The sequence below is a fragment of the Callospermophilus lateralis genome, chromosome 15, assembly GCF_048772815.1.
Source record: "Callospermophilus lateralis isolate mCalLat2 chromosome 15, mCalLat2.hap1, whole genome shotgun sequence".
NCBI classification, from domain to species: Eukaryota; Metazoa; Chordata; class Mammalia; order Rodentia; family Sciuridae; genus Callospermophilus; species Callospermophilus lateralis.
In genome coordinates, this window is record NC_135319.1 from 26,067,208 (window position 1) to 26,093,142 (window position 25,935).

At 41.3% G+C, this 25,935-nt stretch overlaps 1 long non-coding RNA gene across 9 annotated transcripts in view; it reads left to right on the forward strand.

Annotated features, from left to right (window-relative positions):
• The window catches only part of LOC143381175 (uncharacterized), a 144,095-nt gene that overhangs the window by 82,682 nt on the left and 35,478 nt on the right, over positions 1–25,935 (forward strand). For 3 of the 9 annotated variants that reach the window (XR_013088787.1, XR_013088788.1, XR_013088789.1), the window contains 2 exons: positions 18,301–18,360; positions 18,467–19,143. The exons of 4 other annotated variants lie outside the window; for them this stretch is intronic. This is a non-coding gene — a long non-coding RNA (uncharacterized LOC143381175). Of the gene's footprint in view, positions 1–13,781; positions 13,890–18,300; positions 18,361–18,466; positions 19,144–25,935 lie in introns of those variants that run through there. 2 more of the 9 variants (XR_013088785.1, XR_013088786.1) reach the window with 1 other exon arrangement.

Sequence of the window (25,935 nt, forward strand, 5' to 3'; positions counted from 1 at the left end):
AAATGCTCATGCTTTTGGAGTCTCTTTTTAATTGCTCTTTGAAAGCTCAGTACTTTTTGTAGTTGCAAGAGTCTTTACTTTTAATTTAGAACAAAGTCTTAAAATGATGTCCATGGAAACGTTCTTTCCCTGGTAGCTGACAGATGTGAGTTCTAGTTCCTAAACTGATGGTTTGATCATGACTAAATGATGATCTACAATTCAGTTTTCTTAAGGCACATCAAGTTCTAACAATATTAAGTTTTACTGGTATTGATGTATATTCTAGAGACCTGTGTGTATATGGGCTATGGGTATGTGTGTGTATCTAAAAGAATGTTTTTATGGATAAATAGACATATGAAAGTACACACAGTTTCTTAATGTTTCATAGATGATTAGGAGCTATTAAGAAAGGCTAACATTTGAATACTATTTTCCTAGATCATTAATCTTATAATTATTCAAATTTTTCCTTTTGTGATTTTGAAGTGTCAATAACCTACTTTTTTTGGGGGGGGGGCGGTACTGGGGATTGAACCCAGGGGCACTTAACCACTGAGACACATCCCCAGCCCCTTTTATATTTTATTTTGAGACAGAATCTCAAAAAGATACTAGGGCATTGCTAAATTGCTGAGGCTGGCTTTGAACTCGAGATCCTCCTGCCTCAGTCTCCTGAGCCGCTGGGATTACAGGTGAGTGCTATCATTCTTTTATTCTACTCTTTTACTCAATCTAAGGATTGAGGAAACGAAAAAGAGGAATGATTTGGATCTCTACAGGGATTTATTAATAACTTTGTTATATGGAAAAGTGTAATGGGGTTTGACTTCAACCTATGAAAATTGCTCTTCCAAGACAAGAAAAATAGGAAGGAAGGATGGAAAGAAAAAAGGAAGAGAGAGAGGGAAGGTACGAGGGAGGAATCGGTCACCCTTAGGCTGGATGGGAGGTTGCTCCTGGTCTCATACCCCACCACATTCACACTGCCTTGCCTTGTGCCCAGCGTGCAGTAGGCTGTCAATAAATACTTGCTAACTCGATGACAGTTTCAAAGTGACTGACAGGAACAAAAATGTTGGCATTAAACAATGAATGGCTGATTTTAAATCATTCTTATCTCTTAACAAATCTTTGACGAGCCTTCAAGGTGGCAACGGACTGGGGATGAACAGTGACGGTGTCTGTGCTGTTCTTAAGATATGAGAAATGTTAAACTTCTGTCCCAATCAAGGGTGGTGGGCATGTTAAAAATACTGATTGAGTGCCCCTCACCTCCTTCAAAATATCATAGTCAGAGCTGTGTCTCTTTCTGGGGGTCAAGGGTCACTAAATGGTGGCAGGAAGTGTGGCCATGAGTAGGGACAGAGGGGTAAGCCTCTGTTTGGAAGCAGCCTCTGTTTGGGGTTCCTCCTCTCTGGTTCCCTTTCTTCAACTTCTAGGATCTTCCCTGTCTTTGTCGTACACACCTGCTTAACTCCTCAAGGTGTACTTGTCTCCCTAGAGTTTCATCCCAAGGGAGAGCAATAGCCTTATTCTTCAAGGCTCTCAGAACCGGACTTCTCAGTCTCCCTCTGGTCTGATCTTGACAACTTGCCTGAGACTGAGCCACGTTCAACTCTTCCACTATATTCTTCTTGCCCATACTCTGGCCTGACCCAGAGAACTTAGGTGTAGTTAGGGACACAGGTTGTACATGGGCAAAGCAATTCAAGGATGCCACACAAAAAGGAGAGATTCGAGTGAATTAGGGAGGTGAAGCAAGATTTCCTTGAGGGTAGATCAACTTAGTGTTCCCCTTCCCATTTGTTAAAAAATGTTGCATGCATCCATGACAATAAAATGTAATTTCTAAGCATGCTATAATGAATATCGAAGCTCATCTTTCTTCCACACTGATCTTTCTAGTTTCTGTATATTATAAGATTTGTATCTCTTATATCCTCTAAACACCTTGTGGTTTGGCTTGGTTGGACACAGACTCTTCTGTGTTCACCCTTTCCCTAGCCTTTGTTCCTGTGCAACTGAGCTGGCTTATTTTCCATCTTCTCAGATGATGGTTCATGGTCAGGAAGGCTCACCCCTTAGAGTTGGGTTTCCTCTTGGGGAGCAATGAGTCAGCTATGTTTGCCACATTGTGTGCAGCCACCCATACTACATAGTGAATGGCCCCCCTCTTGGCCCTGAGGTCCAGGATAGGTCTGGTCCAGGGCAGAGGAAAAGCTCATGGGGACTAATGGCAGGCCTGTCCCCTGCTCTAGGCTGATTCAGGGCTTGGAAGGGGAGGCACAGAGCCATGCCAGAAGCTTTCTCTAAGGGCTCCTGATCTTAGTTAGACCCAACAGGCCTGGCTCAGCGACAGTGACATGTGTGGGGGCAGGATTTATGCTCCTTTTCCAGGGACTTTGGCAGCTTCTGCAGCTGTGGGGTGGCTCCCTACTCTTCCCACCCACACCAACCTTCAAAGGGAGCTCATCTCTTGCCTCCCAGCAATTCTGCAGTTCCCTTCTTTGGATGAACATTGTACAGCATGTCGACCTGCCATGGCAAGTAGGAGCATTTCGGAGAAATTAAAGAATTATATCCTGTACTGTGCTCCCAAAGAGATATAAAAAAAAAATTTTCCCTATATATGTTTTAACTTACTTTTATTCTAATTAATTTTGTTTTGTTTGACAAATTAAAATTGTCTATTTTTATGGTGTACAAGATGATAGTTGATAAAATTTGCATGTATTGCAGACTGATTAAATCACAAGAATTAACCCAGCGAGTTTTATAGGATGAAATGTACTTTGCTCTTAAGAAAAGCATGCCAGCTAGGAATGGTGGCACATGCCTGTAATCCCAGTGACTCGGGAGGCTAAGGCAGGAGGATCGCAAGTTCAAGGCCTGCCTCAGCAACTGAGTCCCTAAGCAATTTAGCGAGACCCTGTCTCAAAATTTTAAAAAATATAAAAAGGGCTGGGGATGTAGCTCAGTGGTTAAGCACCCCCTGGGTTCAATCCTAGTGCCCAAAGAAAAAAAAGAAAGAAGAAGAAAAGCATGTCAGATATTTTGATTCCCCTCTCCCCAACTTAAGAAAACCAAATACAGGAGTTGGAGGGCGAAGAAGTAAGACAGCTGGGCGTGCCCTTGGACTAGAGCAGCCCACACAATCTTCATTGTCACTCAGAGTAACTTCCGGTGACTTCAGTCATCAGATTGTCTCCCCCTAAACTACTCCCAGGCTGTTTCTTCACTCCTGTGTAAAATGAAAGGGATGGAGCATGTTCACTAAAGTCTCCTCCACGGTACCAGTCTGCCACCCGAGGTCTTGATTCTCACTCCTGTGTTCCATTCTGTACCTTTCTTTGGGTCCCCTGTTGGCAGAGTCTGCTGTAGAACTGTCAGCCTAGTGTGCTCTCCTTCCTACCTTTGCCTCCAGATCAATGACAGAGTGAGTTTATTAAAGTCACAGCACAGAAATAAGTAACAATGGGGAACCTAGCACAAGTGGATAAGGGACCTTCCCAAGAAGTGAGCCAGATTCCCTCCATCTTCTTTCCCAGGACATGCCAGGACCCTCTGTTTCCCACACAGAGATCTTCAAGGATCTCTTTATGCAAGCAATTATTTGTTACTTTTTGTGATTTCTTCTACTTATACTTTTTCATATTTATATAAAAATTGCTTCTTGTATTTTATTCTTTTGGAAGAGAGGGGTACTGGAGATTAAACCTAGGCATGCTAAACATTTGAGCCATTTCCCTAGCCCTTTTAAAAAAAAAATTATTTTGAGATAGGATCTCGCTGGGTTGCTTAGGGCCTCTTTAAGTTGCTGAGGCTTGCCTTGAATTTGCAATCCTCCTGCCTCCGTCTCGTGAGCCACTGGGATTACAGGCATGTGCCACTGCACCAAGCTTGTATTTATACTTTTAATTGAGAAATTACTTGATAATTTTAAAGATGAGGGTAATTTAGACAAAAGTACCCTGTTGAAAAAAAGCAACCAATACTTAGTCTCTATTGACATGAAGTCAGCATCGTTGTCTCAGCCTGACAGCATGGGTAGCTAACTCACCTCCACCCCTCCCTGACCTGGTAACCTCTCCTTCACTGGCTCTGTGGATGACAGGTGTGCGCCTGGGTCGGATGACTGAGAAACAGGAGCCTGGCTCTATGGTGTTTAGTGTGGGGATGTTTTTGTATAGGAGAAGCAGAAATTCTTCTCCTTATACTCTTGGTATAAACTACAAACAACCAAAATCTCTTATCAGTCAACTCAGCTCAGTATTTAACAGGCTGCCTAGAGAGCTAAGTCTGCAGCTGCAAAGTGGGAGCTGAGGAGGGGAAGCTCGAAGCCAGACTTCAGGACAAGTATGTGCCTACCTGCCTTGTGGACTCTGTCCCCAAACTGCTGAGGACCTCAGGGATTAGACTAGGGGTTAGAGCCTCCTGAGACCTAGGACCTGAGTGGCCTCTAATTTCCTGCAGAAAAAAAAGATCAAACACATTATCCAAGCAGTCAGAGCCTTCCCAAACTGGGCCACCCCTACTTTCATTCCTCACATCTCAGTGTCACTCAGTCACTCTTCTGGGGCCATCACCTCCACCAACACCACCTTGGACATTTTGCCTTTGAACCTCTGCATTTGAATCATGTTTGAATAACCTTCTGTCAAAATCATACCTCTTTTTAAAGGCCAAACTCAGAAAAATGTTACACATGCTTCTCTAATCCTTCTTTTAGCCCTTCTCTATTATGGGATTCAGGATTCCTCATCTCTGTTTACTGTAGTTTCTTTCTTTCTTTCTTTCTTTCTTTCTTTCTTTCTTTCTTTCTTTCTTTCTTTCTTTCTTTCTTTCTTTCTTTCCTTCCTTCCTTCCTTCCTTCCTTCCTTCCTTCCTTCCTTCCTTCCTTCCTTCTTTCTTTTTTTATGGATGGTAGTGAAAATTGAACCCAGGGGTGTACATCTCCAGCCCGTTTAATTATTTTTACTTTGAGACAAGGGTTCACTGAGTTGCCCAGACTAGCCATGAACTTGTGATCCTCCTGCCTCAACCTCCCCAGTCCCTGGGATGATAGGTGTACAGCACCATGTCTGGCTTTCACTGTAGTTTCCCAAGCTCCATTTCAAATTCCTCTCTTCCTACTTTATATCCTTGCTCTTGCAATAGAATTGATCTCCACTCATAGAAAATAACCTATTTGAGGACAAGAACTCTACTGTTTTTATCCATGTTCCTAACTACTTCTTAATGAGCTTGTGCTAAAATACATTCTTGTTGAAGTCCATTAGTTAGATGCACTGATCCACTATAGCGGATCTACTATAGCAGTTTCTTTAGTATTAAAACTCTTTAGTGTTAAAATGTAGTGTATGTCTATACCTACACAGTGTAGACACATGCAGGTGTCTACTAGAAACTATTTGTTTTGCATTGGTAATCATTGCTTAGTATCTTCTAGGCTAATCTTTATTCTAAGCTTGCTAAATGTGGAACTGTGTCTACCTACCTAGGAATGCAATCCTAGGCCCTCCACCACTGGGGCTCAGTGTATCTTGTGAGCACAGAGATGAGGCACACGCTCTCCAAGTTCCCTTCAAAGAGTGGCTAGATCTAACTCAGGATTTCTCAACCTTATTGTGGCTAACATTTTGTGCTGGAGAATTCCTTCTTGTGGAAGGCTGTTCTATACATGGCTGTCCCTGTCTCTACCTACCACATGCAGTAGCACTCTTCTTTTGATTATTATTAACACATATTAATTACACAAATGAATGGGTTCCACTGTGACATTTCCACGCATGCACGTATCATGCCTTAAATATGTCCATCCTTCTTTTTACCTTGTCTTCTCCCCTCTGTACCAAAGTTGTCTTCCCATTCACTAATAGTCTCTCTTCTACTTTCAGGCCATCTTTTTAGTTTCCATGTATGAGAGAAATTATGAATACTTGTCTTCCTCTGTTGGGGTTATTTCACTTGACACAATGTCCTCTAGTACCATCCATTTTCCTGAAAATGACACGATTTCATTCTTTATGTGGTGTGTGTAGATATACCACATTTTCTTGATCTATTCATCTGTTGATGGGCACCTAGGCTGATTCCCTATTTTAGCTATTGTGAATAGTATCACAGCAAACATGGGTATGCAGGTATTTCTTTTGTAAGCTGACTTCCTTTCCTTTAGATAAATGCCTAGGAATGATATAGCTGAATCCTATAGTGATTCTATTTTCAATTTTTTTTTTTTGAGGAAACTGCATACTGTTTTCCATAGTAAATATACTAATTTACTTTCCTACCAACAGAATGTAAGGTACCTTTTATTCCACATCCTTACCAGAATTTGTTATTATTATTTTTTTTAAATAATCATCCTGACTGGGGTGAGGATGGAATCTCAATGTAGTTTTGATTTGCATTTTCCTGATATCTAAAGATATTGAGCATTTTTTTCCGGGTATTTATTGACCATTTGTAATTTTTCTCTTGAGATTATTCGTTCAGATCTTTAGCCCATTTTTTATTCGATTACTTGTTCTTTTGTTGTATATTTTCTTGAGCTCCTTCTGCATTCTGGATATTAGTCCTCTTGTCAGATGACTAACTTGCAAAGATTTTCTTCCCTTCTGTAGGTTGTTTCTTCTATCTGTTGATTGTGTCCTTTGCTGTGCTGAAGCCTTTTAATTTGGTGTGATACCATTTGTCAATTCTTGCTTTTGTTTCCCGAGCTATTGAAGTCCTATTCGTACTCTTCTTCATTGCTCCCTCTCCTTGGAGTGTAAAAACCTGAATATCTTCAGACATTGTTAAACTTAGAATGCAAAATCTTTCCTGGTCTGGAAGCACTGGTCTAGAAACCTCCAATGTGTTGGTTTGAGTTCCAGAATAAAGTGGCTCAGGTCTCCAATATAAGTCATTTCTCTCTCCTCTCTCTCTCTTAACAAACCTCTGTGGCCAGTGAGAAGCAAATGCTTTCTGAAAGACAAGAATAGGCAATGCACTGTCATTCACCAGTACTATCAGACCAAAAAACAAGTGACATTAGGAGTCAACCAAAGGTGGTCAGACCAGTGATTTTCAAAGTCTTGTTCCTAAACCACATTGTATTGGGGGTGGGAGGGAGGATTAAAGATAAAGATTTCTGGACTATTCTCCAGGCCTATTGTATTGAAATTCATATTTTAAGCAAACTCTCAAAAGAATGCACCCAAAAGTTTGAGAACCATTGCTTTAGCTAGCAGTGTGTCTTCACCTTTTAAAATATATTTATTTTTAAATAACCGGGAATAATGTATTAAAAAGCAATCCCCCCCCCAAAAAAAAAAAATTAGCTAGGACTTGGTATAATAAAAAATATTATTTTTATTATTTAAATATTCTAAATACCTTAGAATTTTTTCTTTTTTTCTTTTTAACTTAACAGCCTCCTAAACTCTAACATACTCCATATGTTCATAGAAAAAAAAATTTTCCCACCAGAATGAGAGGTTGGTCAGGCATACTTGAGCAAGTCTAAGACCTGGTGGGTGTTGGACCTAAATTCTCTCTTCAGCTTAACATGGGCATCCAGTAAAACGATCACCCCCTTTCCCCATATGCATGGTCTGTGCCTCTTTCCTGCCTCAGAAGGAGATATTTTTGAGACTTAAAAGGAAAAGTAAAAAGGAAAGCAAGCTCAGATAAGGTACTCTTTGGCAAAAGAATAGAATAAAATGCATTGTAATTGCTTCTAAATTAGTTATCTGATTTAGGTCCATGTTTTTATAAGTAAAGCCCAAAACTTTTAACCCCCAGTTCCCCAGTTGTAGTGCAATGAAATCCACAAGAGCTCTAAAGCTATCAGTGGCTAGTCAGAACTGCTTTCTGTGCAGAGAACACATTTTTTTTTCCTTCCTTGGCTACCCTCCGTTGCCTGGCAACAGCGTGAGGTGCACTCAGATCTGAGGTGCTTGCTGATTGGAAGGCCCTCTAAATTGGACCAAGAAGGCACCTGGATACTGCCCTGCACACTGCACTACATGACGACTTTTCCTACAGTTCACAAGAAATTGGGAACAAGAGGGTAATCAGATGCTGCCTGGACCTCAAGAAAGAGATCATCTAGTTTCTTTGTTCCTTGGGCACTGTGATATTTGGCACTGTAGAGCTTGTGAGCTTGTTTGAATATGACAGAATAGAAAACAGTACCAGGGAGCTCTCAATTGAAAAGACAGACCCATCCTTCCACTGGAACTGTATCTCCCTGGTTCAAAACAACCATCATTTGGGGTGACTGAGCCCACATAATGAAATGTAAATATAGCTCTATCTAGTAATGTGACACTGCTAGAGGCCTATCCTGACTTTGTGCAATAATATCTGGCCTCAGCTGTTTTGATTTATGTTCCTAGGGGCTTTCCTCTTTGGTTTTCTTAGAGCATTTGCTCCAATGGGTCCAGCAGCTGGGTTCGTGTCTGTGCTTGGAGATTATAGAGGTGTAGATAAAACACAAAACCGGGACTCAGACCCAGATGCAGAGGGACACGATTCTTACAGAAATCTGCCAAATGCTAATTTTATAGATGGTTGAAACTTGAGACTTGAGGGATCTCTCTTTTTAGCCAGGCTTGCCTAATATTTTGGCATCCTACAATTTTGTCGACTTTTTAAGGAAAAGGAAGAGGAAAGTGGGAGGCTGGGAGGGTTTGTCTTTCATTATCTCAGAGAAATGAGGAAATGTGGTGTTTTATTCATAGGCAAAGCCCTTTGTGGCAAATCTTTTGACAGTTAATGGGGTTTTATAGATGCTCTCTTCCCATTCCACCCCCTTACATAATTGCGCTCCCCCTCAATCAGAAATGTCTTGTGTAGATGGAACTATTGGTCTCCTTTCTTCAGCTGTTCCTTTGTCCACACCCTTTGCCATGTGACTTCGAAAGCCTTCCCACAAAGGGCAGAGTCAGTTTCCCACCGGCCTGCAACTCACTTTGGCCAATGGAGTGTGGGCAGCCGTGACACGTACTACCCTGCACTCAGGCTTAAGAGGCTTTGCTTCTGTTATCTCTGTCAGAAAAGCTCCCCCAGGTAGCTGCTTCCTGTAGCCTGAAGGCCAAAAGACTAGGGAGCCCAGACCCAACTGCAACCAGATTTATAGCTTGAGGCAGAGCCAAGGAGCTGAGCCCAGCCGTGATGAACCAAAAGGTCTGGAGACTTGCAAGAAAGAATAATGGCTTCTGTTTTAACCTGCTAAATTTTGGAGTCAACTACTTGTTATGCAGTAATGGATAACTGATGCAAATTCCTTAGACTCCTCATTTCCTTAATTTACATATTAATTTTCAGCCCAATATGTTTGGAGGCAGGGTCCTAGTTGCTTCAAAATGCTGCAGGAGCTAATTCTACACCTCAGCTTCAGGGAAAGCGTGTTACTAGAGACCAGCTCTTTTTTCTAATTATTAATGACTGATCTCCACATCCACAACCCTAAACATACAGGAGACTAAAGTCTATGATTTGGGAATCCAGTAGTCTTGAAACTAAATCAAGTTTCTGCTATTTAATCACAGTGTAACTTTGGTGAGACCATTGATTTTCTCTGATTCTCAGTTTCCCTCATCTATTCAGGTAGTTGGGGGAAAGAGAATGTATATCAAGTGTTCAGCACATAGTAAGTGTTAAACACAGGACAGCTATTATTATGTTTGTGGACTAAATCCATGCATATTGTTTTCTTTCAGCATATGTGACCTAGTTCCTTTAAGAAAGTACCTACCTCTTCCTTCCAGTCAAATCCGGCACTTTCCTTGGGCACTTCCTGGGGTCCAGCTGTTTGAGTTTGATATTATATGACAGCGCAGTATCTTCCTTCCCTAGTCCCTGCTCAATAAGCTCCTTTCATGGTGGATGTCAAGATGTCCACTCACCATCCTGATAGTGTCCTGCACTCCCAACAACATCACCAATACATATAACTATGATAGCCAGAGGTAATTACTAAGTGCTTTCTAGATTCAAAAACATAATGTGAGTGATCTCATAGTCTATGCTACGGACTGAGTCCTGTCCTTAAAACTCATGTTAAAGTCCTAGCCCCCAATGTGATTATATTTGGACATAAGATCTTTAGGAGGTAACTAAAGTTAAAAGAATTCCTAATGATGGGGCCCTAATTCAGTGGGATTGGTGGCCTTGAAAAGGAGGAGGAGACAGGGGAGAGTTTCTCTGCAAACTCTGCTCCCAGAGTTTGCAAAGAGAAAAGGCCACATGAGGGCACAGTGAGAAGGCCATCTACAAGTCAAGGAGTGGGCCCTCACCAGAAACCCATCCCACTGGCACCTTGGTCTTGGCCTTCCAGATTCCAAAAAGATGAGAAAATAAATTTCTGTTGCTTAAGCCACCTAGTTTGTGGTATTTTGTTAAGGCAGCCCTAGTCACTGCCTTCACACCCTATCTAGTTTTTATAATTACCATCCCCGTTATACAGTTCAGGAAAATGGGGCTCAGGGAGATGAAGTTACTGACCCCTGGTGCCACCTCCAGCAGAGGTCAGAGCCAGCATCCCCAGAGCCTGTGCTTCTCATCCCTCTGCTCTTTGGGTAGCACTGGGCTCTGAACCAACTCAGCCAGTTCAGGCAGCTCTCAGGCCTGCGGCAAAGAGATCCGGCAGCCTCCAACACGTGGGAGGCCGGATGCTGAGAAAGCACTCCTGTGGCTCAGAGCTGGAGAGAGGCAAGAGTGTGGCCTAGGAACTGGGGGGCTTCCAGTCAGGTTAGTATTATGGGGAGCATCCCAAGAGTATTAGAGGGAAGGCCACCTGGAAAATACATTTTTTTTGTAGTAATAAATTCTTTATAGTGTAAGTAGTTCCATTCAATGCATATTTTATCAAGTCTTATGCCTAGCATAAGGAAAGTAGCTGGTTATATAATATTTATTAATATTAATAAAAGTACAAAAGGTATTTTTGAAATATCTCTCATTTTATCTTTCCTCAGCGCTGTCAACCTCTCTCTCTCTCTCTCTCTCTCTCTCTCTCTCTCTCTCTCTCTCTCTCTCTCTCCATTTTATCTAGGGCCTCATTTTGGCCCTAGATAAGTCCCCAAGGCAAGGGACACCTTCCAAAGGAGGAGAAAGTGATGCTGGGGAAATCTCTGTCACATGGCAACATCTAGGAAAGCCCAGTGTTTATGTCCCCAGTGAAATGAGGGGGAGAGGAGAGACAGAGGAAGGGCAGGGTGGGGAGGGGCCCTGTCCTGACCTGCCCTCTTCTCCTATGGGAGAGGGAGCATCAGGCTGTGGGAGGAACCTATAGGGCAGTTTAGGGAGGACTGAGAATCTCAAACCTAGTGGCCTGCTATCCTCAGGGTGGCCTGGGAGGAAGGAGTATGAAGAGCCTCTAGGGCAGATTTTTTTCTCAACCTCAGCTCTATTGACATTTTGAGCCAGATAATTCTTTGTTGTGGCTCAGTTGTCCTGTGCTTTGTAAGATGTTTAGCAGTATCTCTGGCTGGTAGTACCTCCCACGTTGTGACAAAAACGTCTACGGATATTGCAAAATGTCTCCAGGAGGCAAAATTGTGCCTCCCTCTCTCTCATAGAAACCGCTGTCCCTGGAGACACTCAACATTTGGCTCATGGCTGGGGTGACAGTGACAGGGTGGTGACAGTGAGGCAGGGCTCTCAGCTCCCTAGGGCCTGAGCATGGCAAGCAGAAAATTCCAAAAAAGTTTCAGTATGCCCCATGATGGGCTTCAGAAGTGCTGGGAGGGCCAGAAGCACCCGCAGAGGTCTGCAAGCAGATGGCTGAGTCCGTAATTATCAGCATGGTCAGTGGCAGCCCAAGCCAAGGCATAGCTCACTGTGTATAGTTAAGCAAGACCCAGAGGAGGGGACAGGGGTACCGTTTATATACTCCGACTCTGCTTTAGGGAGAAGCAGAGGGAAGGGAAGGAAACGGAGAAGACCTAAACAAGATGGAGTCGTCTCTCACAGAAATGCATTCAAATCAGAAGGGATTGTGGTACCATCAATTGACATACTTAAAATCTTTCCAACTACCCCATGTGGAATGGGACTCCTGAGGAATATTACATCAATAATAGAGAAATTAAGAAATCATGTTTTCTTTACCTATCTGAGGGGCAGTGTGAATCCACAAGGAGATGATAACAGGAACAACAATAGTAACTCACTGCTCTCAAGGGCTTACTGCCTGTAAGCACTTTGCAAGAATCATCTCATTTAACCCTTTAGCCACAGTCCTTTGAGCCAGATGTTCCAATTGTGGTCTTTTCCTTATCTAAGAGGTTCCCTTACTGGTCCAGGTGATGGGAAGTGATGAAGTTTGGATACAAACCTAGATGAGGGGACTCCAGACCCCCCGGTGCCCTAGGACCTTTTTATTGTCGTAGCACTTTGTGTCTGTGTCCTAAATCTTTTTATTCATTTTTTTTTTTGAGGTAGTTGTAGGATAAATCGTGCCTTTCCATTTCTTCTCTGTAGCAATGTTGAAAGAGCCTTTCCAGCGTTTAATTCCTATTGAGTACTGATTTCTTTTCGAGCTGAAATACTCTCAACAACAGGGAAGGAACTAAAGGGAGCATTTGTTGTAGTAGATTATTCATGGTAAAGAATTTGCTACACTCAGAGCAACAAAGAACTGTTTGTATGTAGACTGCAAGGGTGGCATCTGTGTCACACTGAATACCACAAGCAGAGCACTGAACAATGAGCTTATCTCCAGGCCCCCCTGAAGTGGCCGGCAGTGACAATGCTTTGTAGCTGGAGTGACTGACCACTTCTCAGGGCTCCCAGTACCATTTCTTTCTGAAATGGCAAGGACTCTGCATTTTCAAAGATAAGAGTCAATTACATTAAAATGAGTCAGTTTTTTTTTTTTTCTCTTTTCCCAGTTGTCAGTTTCTGTTTAAAAATAGCTTTTGCTCTATTTACAGTGTCTTCATATCCTGACCTTCCTTAGGAATCAGCTTTTTGTTTAAGTGCGGAGAACAGAGGCCACAGTGGGGTGGGGGAAAAAATTAGATATCCAAAAATTTGGTTGCTTTTAAGATGACTGAATCTTTAGAGTGTCATGGGGGGAAAAAAACTCCACTTTAAAAAAAAAATCACTGATTTTGATAGATTTAATCATGTTGGAAATACATTTCTATTTTCTGTTAAAAGGCTGACTGTGGCAGATTAAAGATGACTGGAAATATTCTGATATTCTTTCTGTGGGACAGTGGGTCTCAGTTCTCCCCTTGACCGTGGGCTGGTTTGTAACATTCTGATCAATAGACTACAGAGAGAGTGAGGCTGTGCCAGCTCTGGCTGGAAGAGGACTAGCAGTTTGATTCTGCCTTGGCTCCTTGGAGCACTGAGCCTCTATGTTTGAGGTTGCTGTGCTGCAAGAAGCACAAACCATTCTGAGGTGCCTTAGTGATGAGCTGCTCTGTCTGTGTGCGAGAGGGAGACAGACAGGTAGACCGCAGCATCAGATGGCTGAGTGAAGGATCTCAGAAAGGGAACTGCCAGCTGCAATAGCTGACATCAAAAAGCCTTGGAGATGAATCACGCAGCTAAACCCTTGTGTGTGTGTGTGTGTGTGTGTGTGTGTGTGTGTGTGTGAGAGAGAGAGAGAGAGAGAGAGAGAGAGATGGAACCCAGGGCCTTGCTCCTGCTAGGCGAGTGCTGTACCACTGAGCCACATCCCCAGATCCATCCCATCCCAATATCCCACTCCTTAAAAAAAAAAAAAATGTTTTGAGACAGGGTCTCCTCAAGTTGTTCAGGCTGGCCTCTAACTTGTGATTCTCCTATCTCAGGCTCCCAAATAGCTGAGGTTACAGGTGTGTACCACTGTGCCTGGCTTTCTAATTATCTTCCCCCAGGGATCAAATTGAGGATTGAACTCTGGACCTTCGGCATGCTAGGCAAGTACTCTCCCACGGAGCTATGTTCCCACACCCCAGCTTCCCAAATTCTTGACCTACTAAATTGTAACAAAATGGTTGCCATTACGTTTGGGGGTAGTTTGTTATGCAATTAATAGATAACTAACCTTTCGACTTCTGAAGATTGTCATAGCTGATTCTAAGAAGCCTCTCAGGTATAGCTTGGACAGAACATTCATTCTGTCATAGATATTAGCAACTCCAAAATTTTTATTTCAAAGAAACTGAAACCCAGACATGTGAAAGGAGCAGGATTCAGAGTTACTTAGTCATGGAGCTAGATCATTAGCAGCTTCGAGAATTTACCAGATAAGAAAATGTTTTCGTGAAGATATTTATCGCTGCCACTAAGTTCACAGTCTGTATTCTGACCCCCCCACTCCCTACACACACACACACACACACACACACACACACACACACACACACACACACATTGCACTTCATGGCAGGACTCCTGAGAAGACTGGGTCCTTCCAGTCCTAAGACCCAGGATCCTTCCTTTGTCCTCTGCCTCCTCATCCACAAGCAGGGTTTATTCAACTTCAAATGTAAAGGGCACAAAGGACATTGTGATCCACGTTATCAAGTTTCCTTCCTTTAGAACAGGCGCCTGGGTTGTTCCACTGGAAGCCAAGAAAGAGCAAACCCAGGATGGCAGCATCGGTGCAGGCTCCTGTGTTATCTGGCTCTTCACTGGGTGCCTGCGTGCCTCTGATTTACCTCATACTTGTACACAGCTGATCACACACAGCACTCCGTGCCCTGGGATCCGCCATGGCTTGTGTCCTGTCAGAAGCTGAACACACAGGGCTTTGCACTTCTCAGGAAAGGGGCAACTCGCAGGTTGATCCAACTCAGCCGACAGCCCTCAGTGTAGACTGTTGGTGGAATAGCCCTGGAGAGGAAACCTTTCTGGTGTTCTCTGGCATTTTCTAGCTAAGGACCATGATGAAATGGCCTCTACTACATTTGCCCTAGTCCTACCTACCCCCTAAAAAGGCATTTTAGTGTTTAGTTAATTAGTCCCTCAAAATGGAAAAAAAAAAAAATCCACCTGTGTAAATGATGGGAATCTCGAATGAGAAAATTGAAGGAAACAGTTAAAAGTTAACTCAAAAAGGACAGAACAGAATATACATAAATATTTTTTTAAAAAAAACATAAATTCCTAATCCTTGGACAGAATACTTTGAACTAGTTCAAAAACAATTTGCACCAGAACTACATGGGTTGCTTGTTAAAATAAAGATTTTGGAGCTCCATCCTGGACTTACTGAATCAAGCTCTCTGGGGGTAGAAATATAAATCTCCAGTAGCTCTCCAGGTGGTTCTTGTGCACACTGAAGTTTGAGAAAGATTGCCTCAGATTTATTCTACAAATTCGTGAAACACTTTTTGAGACATCGATACAAATTTCAGCTCTGATTTATTGCAACTCTTCTCAATGCCTGCACATGTACAAAGTGTCGGGCGCACACGGTGTCGCCTTCCAGTGGGGCTGGGGAAGACAGTGGAGGAGAGCTCATTTAAATCTTTATGAGTGGTTTTTAGACCTCAAAACCCCACCCCCACACCACCCCTTCCCTATCTCCCCAACTTATCTTCTTCCTTTACAATTTCTTTTATGCGTGAAAAGTTCTCTCCTTTGAGTTTTTCTGGCCACAAGGGAAATTCCCAGGTGCAAGCACATTCAGTCCTCAGCCTCAGGAAAGACTCTGATGTGGATCTTTGAAGACAGAGGTACTTAAATATTAAAGGATCCACCAGGTGCCAATAGAGTGGAATGGGAGTCCCAAAGGGGAATTTGTTTTCAGCATAAATACTAATAAATACAGCAATTGTGAAGCAAATATTCCTAAGTGGGCTGAGTGCTCTGCTCAGCTCTGTGTTCTCATAGGGATTTCAGGTTGGGGAAGTCAGGCAGTGACCAGGAGAACCCCTGCTGGGCATGCATTCCTTCATCTCCCTCATTTCTGTGACAATTTTTTGGTTTGGGACCTCATCCTCATTTAACCTGTTAGCCTCAGAAACTTCTGCAAGTGGTCCTATACATCAGAGACTATAGAACTTAGAACTGATCAGAAATTTGGAAAGGCATCAGATAAAAAATACTTTTTCCTTCCCTGAATACCTAGTGGCATAATATTGCTTTGATGCTCCCCATTCTTCAAGATGTAGCTCAAATGCCAGAGTGCCCATGAAGCACTTGTCATGTTACAAATAATATTTTTATGCTATTAGCTTTATGTTGATTAAGATTTTATCAATTATACGAATGTAGAGGTATATCATAGACTTGTTTTAATATACTAGTAGTGCCTTGTATTAATACATTATTATTATTATTATTATTATTATTATTATTATTATTATTATTCAGTTAAAATAATACTAGCTGGATAATAGCAGCAGCTACAATAGTGATAATTAAAATTTATTGCGCACTTACCAGGCACTATGGTCTGCTTTCCACAAGTATCTTCCTATTCATTGCTCACCAGCATTCTGTAAGGCAGGTGTGCTCTCTCTTGTATGAGGCGACGACGTTTCACCCAGCCAGTAGAGAGTGAGACAGTGATTTCAACCCAGAGTCCATTCCCCTCGTTAGCAAGCCACCCCTCTGTACACCCTGGGGTCTGCACTGTGGCCAGAGCACTGGATCACATTCTACCTTCTGTTTTTTATAATGATTGATGAGTTGCCATCTCCTGGAGGGCAGGGTCTGGTATATCTCTCAAAGCCTCAGAACCCTAAGCCCTATGCTTGAATATACAGATAAGTGCCATTCAAATGTCTGCCTGAGTCCATTAAAATTTCATGTTCCAAACAGGGTCAGACTTGCTCAGACAGTGGCAGCTTATTCTCTCCTGTCTGGAGTTCCAGGACAGCGCTGCTTTTTTTACAACTATTTCTAGTGATAGCAGAAAGTAATTCCTGCATGATTTTCATGCATGTTTCATTCAGTGAAGGCCAAGGCAGTTATTACCCAAACATTGCAAACTACCAATCAGATTCCAGGAGAGTTGCAATGAACTTGTATAATAATAATAATAAAAATAAAGATAATTGAGTATTTGTCATGGGCCAACTCCTATGCTAAATCCTTTGTAAAAATAATCTCATAATTGCTATCACAACCCTTTGTGTTAGGTATTATCTTCTTTCTATACATAGAATTGAATAACTTGTCCAAAGTCACCCAGCTAGCAAGTAACAGGGTTTGAATTTGAAATCCACTTTGACCCCAAGTCTGTGTCTTTAATTGATTTACTATTTTTCACTATGCTAAACAACTGATATTTTCTTCTCTTTCCTTCCCAAAATATCTATGGCTGCTTTCTCTGTACCAAGCCATGGTAGGTGAATGCTCAAAGATGAGTAAGAAGATGAGATCCTTTTCCTAAAAGGGTATTGGGGGAAATCAGAAGATGAAATCCACTATTGTAAAATGTGGTGTTGAATGCTGGGGCGGAATTTGCAGTGCTATGAGGATAGATGTAAGGAAGTCAGGCTCCTGAGCTCTTCAAGGGCTGTTGGATTCTCACAGCAACACTCTGAGCTGAGTGTCAGCAGCCCCATTGTTATGTGAGGATGCTGAGTTCCAGAGAGGTCAGAACATTTGCTCAGGCCACACAACTCACAAGTGACAGGGCTGCTATTCAAACCCCTGTCTATGAAAACCAAGGCTTGCACCTTCCTTACTAAACCAAGTCACTTAAAACTAACATTAAAGTGAACTTAAATGGTTTGCTAAGATGTGTTTGCTACTAAGTAAAATGCAATTAATTTATTTCCTAGCCAAACAATTATCCTTCCAGACACTTTAGGAAAAAAATAAATAAAACCCCCGAATTTCAAGTTTCACTCCCTGTGAGGGACACAGAGGACCCTTTAAGATAATCAACAGACCCTATATAATTATTTCAAGTTCTGCTGTAATGGAGTTCGCTAGGATAATTATTCCTCAGTTCATTTTTTATTTAGATTTCAAACTTGCCCCACCTTGGATTAATTATAAGAATCAATGGTTTAATTTTTGCCTCTGATGAATTGATCAAGATCTAGTACTAAGTTCTGAAAGAGACACAAAGGGACCAAGGTACTTGAAATAAAAATTCAAGGATGTGAGATTCCAAAGGGCACTCAGACCTAACTATGGACTTGTTAAAAGTCTGGAGGCATTTAACCTCTTGCAGGTCCTCTGGATTTCCTTTTTCTTTTTAAAAAATAAAATAATAGCATGGAATGGCTTTAGTGGAAGGACAATCCATCCCTCTGCTTTGAGAATACCACATCCTCGAAGAGGAGATGAAAGGGGTTCCGAAGCAATATTCTTTTTTTTAAGGGAAAATGGGAAACTTTCACTTCTTTGAAATGATGTTTACAGGAGATGAGAACAGCTTTTGAACCCCAGTTGCAACAGTCAACAGAATAGCGCCTCTGTAAGGTAAGTTTATGTCTATTGATCAAAACCACCATCCCACCTATAGAAGTTTTATGCGTTTTCAGAGCATTGAGGCTCAATAATGGTCTTCATTCCTTTTGGGTTCCAGAAGTTTGTTGCTGTCATGGTTTCAGTGGGACAAGCTTTTCCCAGTAAATTTCTGCTGAAGTCCTGCTTTTCCTCGCCCTGGACTAGCCACACACAGTGACATTCTGAAGTTGCAGCACCCTCAGGATGCATCACACATTCTGAATGGCACCCTGCATTTTAGCGGGCATCTGACTGTGTTTGTAAAAAACGGTTCCTGTGAACAGTGTTTGGACTCGAGACAGCTGATTTCCTGCATCGTGTGGATTTCCAGAACAATGCCAGAAGGACTAAGAACACTCTCTGTGTTGACTACACAAAAATGTTCTTAACGTTTGCCTAGGGCCAGAACTTTATCTCTTTCAGTGTATTAAAAATACACTGGAGAGCCCAGTGTTAAAGGAAGAGCATTTAATTAGTCAAGTGCTTTTGAAATCATCCTTTTGAATTCTGGTTTAGCACTGAAGAAGAAGAAAGGGCCCCAACTGTCACAGACAGACCCTAATCACCTGAAAGTAAAGTTTAAACAGAAAAGTCTGTTTTTTTCTCTACTGCTTCCCCTAACTCCATCTCACCCACGACTTTCTCATTAAAGTTTAGTAATTGTTGGCTGCTGGAATGGATTGTTAATATGTCTTGCTAAAGGGATACCATTTTCATCTGACCAGAATTCCAAGCATGTCCAAACTCAGGTGAACTAAGCCATCATTTATTCTTTTTCTCAATACTCAATAAAATATTCAGATATCTCAATAATTTTTTTAAAAAAAGAAGATCTTAATCTTCTGGGTAAGAAAAAAATGATCCCCAAATAAGACTAACTAAAGTTTTTGTGACATATCATATTCTGGGAAGAAATTAAGGAAGGAACTTGTAGCCTTGCCTGACCTAAAAGTAGAAAGAAATATGAGGGGCCATTTTAGAAGGAGGAAGTTGGCCCAGCAGCCAGATGGAGCCCATAGATGAGTTTAGTTTAATCTACCTGGAATGTTCATAAAGTTCAAGTTATTTCCAGCATTATGAAATGGGGAGATTATCCAAAACAAACAAACAAACAAAAAAACCGAAAACAAACCAATAGCAACAACAAGAGCACTTCTCTCTTTATGACCTTGGGATACACAAAGATTTCTTAGAACACCAAAATCATGATCCAATAAAACAGAAAAAAGGTTGGTTTTATTTCAGCAAAATTAAAAACATGGTTTTGAAACACACTATTAAGAGATTGAGAAGACAAGTTATAGGCTGGGAGAAAATATCTGAAAATCACATATTTGATAAGGGATATGTTATAAAGATGACATTAAGACATGTTGCCAGGCCCAGTGGTGCATGCCTAAAATCTCACAGGCTCTAGACCGAGGCAGGAGAATGGCAAGCCCAAGACCAGTCTCAGCAACTTAGAGAATATCTTAAATAAGCAAACAAATAACTTATAAAGGGGTAGGAATGCCAGGCATGGTGGCTCACGCCTGTAATCCCAGCGGCTCAGGAGGCTGAGGAGGGAGGATTAAGAGTTCAAAGCCAGCCCCAGCAATTTAGTGAGACACTTAGCAACTCAGCAAGACACTGTCACTAAATAAAAATAAAAAAGGGTTGGGGATGTGGCTCAATGGTTAAGTTCAATCCTGAGTTCAATCCCTGGTACCAAAAAAACAAAAAAACAAAAAAACCACAAACATGATAGGGATATACTCAGTGGTAAAGCATCCTTGGATCCAACCCCTAGTAGTGAAAAAAAAATTGTCAAGAATTGTCAAATCTCAATAATAAAAAATATAAATAAACCCCCTCCAAATGGGCAGAAGATTTAAATAGATATTTCACCCGAGAAGACATACAAATAAACACATTAAAATATTCTCAACTGAATTGGTCATACAAATTAAAATCATAATCATGTGCTACTACTCAACTCTCACAGTGGCTGAAATTCAAAAGCCTGATTACCCCAACTGCTACCCAGCATGTACAGCGATGGGAACTCTCATACACTGCTGGTGGGAATTCAGAGCAGCGCAGCCATTCTGGATTCAGTTTAGCAGTTTCTTAGGTTAAATATTTAGCTATTGCTTGATGTGGCCTCTGAACCCTCTGATCACCGCTCTCTAACTCCATTTCATTTGTTGAGGTTACCTGCTTTGCCCTCCCAGGTATTCCAGTCTATCATGACTAGCCTCTTGCAGTATTTCAGTTTTCAAGCATCCTCCTTCTTTTCAAGATTAAGTTCCCTTTAGATAAGTTTTCCAAGTGTAAACTTCATATCAAAGATCACTTAGACCCTAGGGAATTTGGGAACTTTATGAGGGTGAAACACTTTTGGTTCCTACCCAGAGACCTGAGACAATTGCTCCCTTGCCTGCTTGGGAGGCTGATTTCAACTCATAAATAACTCTGGTCAGCATGAATCAAAGGAATATTGTATAAGAGAATAAAAGTAGATAAAGCATGTAGAATCTGCCATGGCTAAAAATCACAGGGCTCAAAAATTGAGCAGAGTATTCCCCAACATGACACTCATTTCTTGGTTGAAGATTTTCTTTATTCTGGAACTGTCCCTTGGCCTGACTCTTCCACCATCTTCTGCTGCTGCTTCTAAAATATTTGTTTGTCTTATCAGGGTCTCTGACAAATCTCCTTGGACTACTTAGATTTTGGTACCGAGAGTGCAGGAATCCTAATCTGATCTGGAACACAGTTTAACTCTTTCATCTAGGCATCGCCAGATTAGGACTTCATAGTTTTTGAGATTTATGCCTTCTGTTTGGGCTTGGCTACCTCAGCAGGTGTCAGGGCTCACCCTAGAATGGTGTCTTCTTGGGCTGACAAGCCATTCCTTGGAGGCTCAGAAACTGCTCTGGCCCACAGACTATCAGCACACCAAGTTATCGAAACTTGCTGCAACCTTGCTATGCTCCCCCATCTCTCTAGGGGAATTCTATAATCCTTGGGCGGGGGTGGGGGGAGCATTTCATTTTCCTGGGATCTAGTTCACTCCAGAGTTTCTCTTTCTACAGAGCCTCTAGCTTCTGCCGTCCTCATGAAGATGCTTAAGGAAACTGCTTTCAAGTCCTCACATTTTTTTTAAGAGTTGATTTTACAAATGTTGGCTATAGGGAAATTTTCTACTGTTTTGAAATTTTTAGCTCTATAGTAATTTCAGTCTTCTTTTAAAACACTTGTCTTTATCCTAGATCTGCCTTCTTCAATGGAATAGTTTCACCTGGGATAAGAACACCTTTGACTGTCTGCATCAAAAGAAATATAAATGCTCTTATCTATAGAAATTTGTAATGTTTCTACAAATGGTAACTGTATTAACTACATAAGCCTTGGAGAGTAGAAGTGAAAAGAGGGGTCACTCAGCTTGACTCTTTTCAGGCCAGCTCACATTTACCGGAAGATTCCACTTTCATTATTATCATTATTGCTAGTGTTATTAAGGGACCAGCTTTCCTAGTCCCACTGAAGTGAGTGTCAGCTCTCTAGCGTAGGCATGAGAGAGTACACTTGCCATTAGAAGTTCAATGGTGAGACAAAGAGTAATTTAACTGAAGTTTTAAAAGTTATAAGAAAATATAGACAGAGTCAGGCATGATGACTTTAAATTAATCACAGTGATGGTCAAGCCACATTTTCCAATAAAGCTACCAGCTGTCTCCACCTACAGCATATCTGAAACTTTCTCTCTCTCTTCCTTTTTAATATTTTTGTTAGGTTTTTTTTTTTTTTTTTTTTTTTTTTTTTTTTTTTTTTGTAAAAACTGAATCAATGTTTCTTTTTAAAAAATGTCCTCAAGAATGGAAAAATAAAATTTTTTTGGAGTTTTATTTTGGGGACTGTCCCAGATTAAATAGTGTCCTCCCAAATTCATGTCCACTCAGAAACTCAGGAGGTGACCTTATTTGGAAATAGGGTCTTTCTAAGTATAAAATAGGTCTTTGTAGGTTAAGATCATACTGGAGTAAGTGTGACTCAAATCCACTCTGACTAGTGTCTTTATAAGGAGAAGGGACACTGAGGTAGAGAAGGAACACCAGGCATTGCTAGCAGTCACCAGAGCTGGGAAGAAACAAGGAAGCATCCTCTTGGGAGGGAGCATGGCTTGTGGATACCCTGATGTTGACCAACCTCTGGAATTGTGAGAAAATATATTTTTGTTGTTGAAACCACCCACTGTGTGATACTGTGTCATGGAAACCCTGAGAAACTTACACAAGGACTAGATCATCAGATGGACAAAAGAATATTCAATTCTGCTGCTAGTCAAAATATTCTATGAATAACCTAGCAGGACTGATTTTACTCTGTAGAATTAAAACTGAGCTAATAAAGCTGCCCTTGATGGCAAGCCACCTCTAAGTCTGGTACTTTTAATGTATGATCTCATTGATCTTCAAGTAACTGTGGAATGATATCTTATCTCCATTTTATAAGAGAGAGGAAAAAAACCCCTAAGGAACTGATAAATTAGGAAAATCGCCCATGGTTATGCAGCTGGTAATGGTCAGAATTCACATTTATGTTGTTTTACTACACCACACTGCTTCTCAAAGTCTGAAGACAGCTTCCAAAAATGTTTGAACAATAGACATATCTCTGAACTAATTGTACCATGCCTTGAGGCGACGGATTTGCAGAACAGCTCTCTTGAACAGTAAGTTCTGGTATTTTTGTTTTAAAAATTCCCTGTCATTACTTTATAGCCACACCTTGTCTATATTATGTTGGATTCGTTGCCTGCCTAACTTATATTATCACTCCCCTGGGAGGGACTGAGACTTCTTTTCCATCTTGTATGAGGTTGGAGAAGTTGTCAACGCTTAGTAAATAATCTATATCCAAGCCAGCACAGTGATTCCTACAAATTATGACCCTCAGGCTCTGAAGACGAAGAAAATGTTCAGTTGTGCAATTTTCCATTCGTCTAATAATCTTAATAGTGTGGGTCAAGTTAGTCCTAGCTTAATATTTTAATCCAAACAATATTTGACTCAATGCAGAGTCAGGCTCAGGAGTTACCCAGGCCAATGCATTTAGAGAGGATGTCAGGTAACTGGTTGGATTCTTTTGACCTTTCTGGCATTTACAACCTGCCTGGGTTTTTTGCCCCTGCTCTGCTTCAAGGTACTGACTGTGTATATAATAATAGAACAGTTGTCACATTTTTACATTTTTCTTTCTTTTTCTCTTTTCTTTGGTCTTGTTAAGAAAGACCAGCTCACATACTACAGGGACACGGCCACATCAATGTTTATAGCAGCACAATTCACAATAGCTAAACAGTGGAACCAACCTAGATGCCCTTCAGTAGATGAATGGATAAAGAAAATGTGGCATAAATACACAATGGAATATCACTCAGCATTAAAGGAGAAAAAAAATCATGGCATTTGCAAGTAAATGGATGAAATTGGAGAAGATAATGCTAAGTAAAGTTAGCCAATCCCCCCGCCCAAAAAAAAATGTGAATGTTTTCTCTGATATAAGGAGGCTGATTCATAGTGGGGTAGGGAGGGGGAGCATGGAAAAATAGACGGACTCTAGATAGGGCAGAGGGGTTGAAGGGGGAAGGGGATTAGCAATGATGGTGGAATGTGATGGACACCATTATCCAAAGTACATGTATGAAGACACGATTTGGTGTGAATATACTTTTATACAACCAGAGATATGAAAAATTGTGTTCTGTATGTGTAATATGATTGTAATGCATTCTGCTGTCATTTATTTAAAAAAATAAATAAAATTAAAATTAAATTAAAAAAAGAAAGAAAGACCAGCTCAGTTCTGCAGGTCAGGTAGCTTGATGACCAACTTGCCTATTTGCTGGTCTAGCTTGAGAGTGTCATAACCATGTCATATTCGTGGTTGAGTGTCTACTGACCCATGGGTCTCTCTCTGTGCCAATCACATCAATGTGACTCAATATCATGTGGACAAAATTATTGTCAAACTGTTTGTGGGACTTTGTGTTCCCCTTTCTCTATGTCTGCATGTGTCTGAGCGAGGCATGTTCCAGACTTCATTACATGGTGCTATCGAGGACAGTTAGTGCTTGGTTCTGATGACCAATTTTGGATTGAATCTAATCTTAAAAGTCCTCAAGTATTAATACATTCTTTAAGATGTACTTCTAGACCGTGCATGCACTTGATTTCATGCCTCCTCTTTTAAACCCTTTTGTGTGTGTGTGTGTGTGTGTGAAATGAACCTTTTGGTTTCCTCCTTTCTCCAAATTTCCCATCATATAAAATTAATTGTACCTATTTTTTCTTTTGAATATGTTCCAGCATCCTGTCTTTTGTCACACTTTGTATTCAAAACAATTCAATCATTAGGTGCTTTCAAGGCAAAATTCAGAATCCTTGGCTCATTATTTGAGGCCCTCCACAATCCTCAATTTCCTCCCAACTTATTTATACAACAATTACCCACCCATCCACCTACCCATCCACACATCTATCCATCAACCCACCCATCTGTCCAATGAAAGTCTTGAATATCTAACAAGTACCAGACATTGGACTTATGCTGAGAACAAAATGTGATGAAGACAGGCCTAGACCTTCTCCTCATGGAGCTTGCAGTCTGGTGTAAGACTGAGACATGATCGTACAGTACAACAAGCTCTCTTTTTTAAAAAATATTTTATTTTTTAGTTGTAGTTGGACATAATACCTTTATTTAATTTATTTATATGTGGTGCTGAGGATTGAACCCAGGGCCTCGCTAGGCGAGTGCTCTACCGTTGAGCCCCAGCCCCAGCCTTAGTACAACAATCTCTAAGAACAGGAAGCACAGGACACTGTGAAAGAACAAAGGTGGGTCACAGACCCCAGACTCTAAAGTCCAGGGATTTTGTAGAGGAATTGATATCTCAGCTGAAATCTGCCCTGTGAATAGGTGAAAGACACAGGAAAATTTTCTTGGTAGATGAAATAACATCTGTGTAGCCCAGATTCAGAATTGCAAAAAGGTCAAAATATCTGGAGGGTATGGAGGGGTAGGAATGGAACTGGGAAGGTAACGAGGAGAGAAAGAAAACAAGGACCAGGTCCTGCTGGACATGAAAGTCCAGGGAGTTAGAACTTTCTTCTAAAATCAAGGAAGGATTATTGTTATAGGCTTTGGGGGTGAGGAAGGAAACCGGTAACATTGGCCTTTTAAGAGCATCACTCTTGCTACCTGGAGGATGATGGACCAGAAGAGGTAAAGGTGAGGAGAAGCTACAATTCAGGCCAGAGATTGAGGCCTGATCCTGGTTCAGAGGTTTGAACCAAGAGTATGGCAGGAAAGACAAAACACAGGAGCAGGTTAGAGATGTTCAGATGTCAGTCTGGCACCAAATATGTCACAGGCTTGGATTCACTTCATACATTCCCTTGCCAGTCCAGCCTAGCTCCTCTCTACAGATCCAAATTGTTCCTGCACTGATGTCATCTGTGTGATAAGACTTCTTTGAACTTCATCTCCCAGAACCTGTCT